The 3,151-nt window shown below is 37.1% G+C and overlaps 1 non-coding gene across 1 annotated transcript; it reads right to left on the bottom strand.

Moving 5' to 3' along the window:
• Positions 1-2,732: 2,732 nt before the first annotated feature.
• Positions 2,733-2,805, bottom strand: TRNAA-AGC (transfer RNA alanine (anticodon AGC)). Its single transcript has one exon. It is a non-coding gene; the product is annotated as a tRNA-Ala (tRNA).
• Between the last annotated feature and the right edge of the window lie 346 nt (positions 2,806-3,151).

Genomic DNA, 3,151 nt, shown 5'->3' with positions numbered 1-3,151 from the left:
GATTGCCGATATTTTCGCCGTGCATCGCCAACATTTAGTGTAGATTGTCAATATTCACTCTACATTATTAATACTTGATATTAAGAATGGACCGTTGATATTCCCTGTGGACCGCTGGTATTAAGAGTGGACCACTGATATTTCCACTGTGCATCGCAGGTATTTACTATGCACCATCGGTCTAACGAAAACAGCCATAACTCACTCGTTACATGCTCAATTTTGGTGATCTTATACTCATTAGAAATTTAATTTGATTAACTTTCAAATAAATTTAGAATTATCTCATTTGGACAACATTTGATTATCTAAAAGTAAGCTCAAAGTTCATTCAGATTATTGTGCATCGTTGATATTCATTATAGGTCATTGATCTGAAGAAAATAGCCATAACTCTATCATTATATGTCTGATTTGGGTGATATTATACTCGTTAGAAAGATAATTTGATGAACTTTCAAATGACTTAAGAAGCATCTCATTTTGATACTATTTGACTACCCAAAATGATCCACAATAAATAATGAACTTAGGGCAATCAAATAGTGTCTAAATGAGATGATTCTAAATATGTTTGAAAATTCGGCAAATTATCTTCTCACTGAGTAAAATCATCAAAATTGGACATGTAACAAGGAGTTATGGTCGTTTTTGTCAGATCGATGGCTCATAGTCAATATTTACGATTTATAGTGGAAATATCAGTAATCCACTCTTAATATCAGCGGTTCACAGTGAATATCAATTTTCCACTTTTAATATTAGCGGTCCACAGTGAATATCAGTAGTCCACTCTTAATATCAACGATCCACAATGAACATCGACAATCTACACTGAATATTGACGATCCATAGTGAAAATATCGATGATCCACAGTGAATATGAGCGATTCACAATAAATATCGATGATCTACCATATAACATTCATCCATTACAACATAATTTCATCTCAAGATTATTTTATTACAAAAATTTATCCATTATAATAGTTATCCATTATAACATTCATCTATTATAACATTCTTCCATTATAAACTTTATGTATTATAATATTCTTTTATTACAAAATTCATTCATTACAACATACTTTCATTATAAAAATTCGTCCATCATAATATTATATCACACCGTACTTGATTTCACAAGCTTCCACCATTCGTATTAAATAAAAAAATCTTTAAAAAAAAGACTATAAAGGAAATTAAAGAATGAAGAATGTAAAAATAAAAATAAAAATTCTCTCCTCTCATAAAAAAATACCAAGTAAAAAGAAAACGACCAAATGATCATTGTGTAAAAGGGCCTCATGTTTTAAAACCATTCACATCTTATGTGGGGTCCACTAGGTTATCATGAAACAGATCCAATTTATCCATATGTAATGGATTTTAATTTCATCTCATCAGTCCAAATTTAAGAGTAAAACTCATCATATATAGACAACACAGGAAAGAACAATTCAGAATTAATACACAATATTATTGTACCAATATACTAGAGATGGCTTTAAATACATAATTAGAAAAATCAGTTTGTCAATTTATGATTATCTGATTAAAATGATCGATCAAAACCTTAATCCATAGCTCAAGTGATAAACCGAGTGAAAATGCCCTCGTTTCAACACTGAGGTCTTGGTATCGATTCCCTAGTGGGGGTGGCTAACAGTGGAGTGTGTACTGACAATGGGGTGTGTACTAACAAGCTAACCACAAAAAAAAAAAAAAAAAAAAAAAAATTGATAGGATCACAACGATTAAGAAATGGGCTAAATTTCAATTTTGGATTAAGCCCGTGTTCTTTTTTTAAATGACATTTTTTTTCCCCACAAAGAGAGCCTTCTATACGAGGCACGTACGGACAAATGAACATTTTCCCTGTTAAAAAAAGGTGAATTCACTATTATAAATTCTTTAAGTCCAGTCCGCATGGGAATTTGGGTTACCCGGACAGGACCTATGTAGAGACGTCCCGTCATGGGATCCGTGGGACCCACCATGATGCATCTATTTTATCCACACTGTCCATCCATTTGATTGGCCATTTTAGGACTCTACTGGAAGAGGAGACAGATCTAACGCTTAAGTGGACCACACCACAGGAAGTCATGGTGACAATGATGCTCACCGTTGAATCTTTTCAGGGCCCACAATGATTTTTATTTGCCATCCAAAACTGTTGATCAAGTCACGGGGACGTGTTTAAAGAGAAAACATGAATACTAGCTTATCCAAAACTTATGTGGCTCCGGGACATTTTCAACGGTGAGCATTCAATCCCCACGGCTTCCTATGGTGTGGTCCACTTAAGCCTTACATCTACCTCCTTTTTTGCTTCATAACATAAAATGCGCTATCAAAATGGATGGACGGTGTAGATAAAAAGGATACATCATGGTGGTGCCGACAGAGTCCCTGACAGGACCGCCCGTATATAGCTAAGTCCTGGCGTGGGTAGTACCCAATCTGCGCCAATGCGCTGCGTGCCTGCCGTTTGCAGCGTGCGTGCCACCTCTGCACACGTGTAGGAGATCCAGACCGCTAATGAGCCCAGGACCATCGTGAGCAATCCATGGTCGAAAGAAGTAAGAGAGCCGTTGGTCATCCTTAGTATACAGATGTGCCCACCTGATCAGTGGACCAACCTGATGTGTGGACCAGAGCATGTGGCCCACGATCAAGCGAAAAACGGACGGTTAAGAGTTACAGAAAAAAAATTAAAAAGCATACAATGGAGATGCGGGGTATCGATCCCCGTGCCTCTCGCATGCTAAGCGAGCGCTCTACCATCTGAGCTACATCCCCAACGTTGATTTATACGGCCCACTTATTGAGATCATCGAAAGCACAAATTCCAGGTTGGCAATGATGCTGGCGATCATGCGAAAAATGAACGGGGAAGATATTGGTGATCGATGGCCACACGATCATGCGAAGAATGGATGGTTAACATGTAAAATGAAGAAAAGACTCTGATCGCTGCCTGCGTCCGTCTATTTCTCGCCCTCTTGACGTGGGACTGGTATATGGTGAGAAAGGAAGGAACGGAAATTGGCGCTCTTTTGGGGCGATGCCAAGTTTAAATGATTGCTTTGGTTGGGTTTGATTTTCATAGTTGTATAATACCCCTTTTATTTATTTATTTATTTTT

Source organism: Magnolia sinica, chromosome 17 (assembly GCF_029962835.1).
Source record: "Magnolia sinica isolate HGM2019 chromosome 17, MsV1, whole genome shotgun sequence".
NCBI classification, from domain to species: Eukaryota; Viridiplantae; Streptophyta; class Magnoliopsida; order Magnoliales; family Magnoliaceae; genus Magnolia; species Magnolia sinica.
Note: the sequence above shows the minus strand (reverse complement) of the source record. Positions and strands in the feature narration are given on the sequence as shown.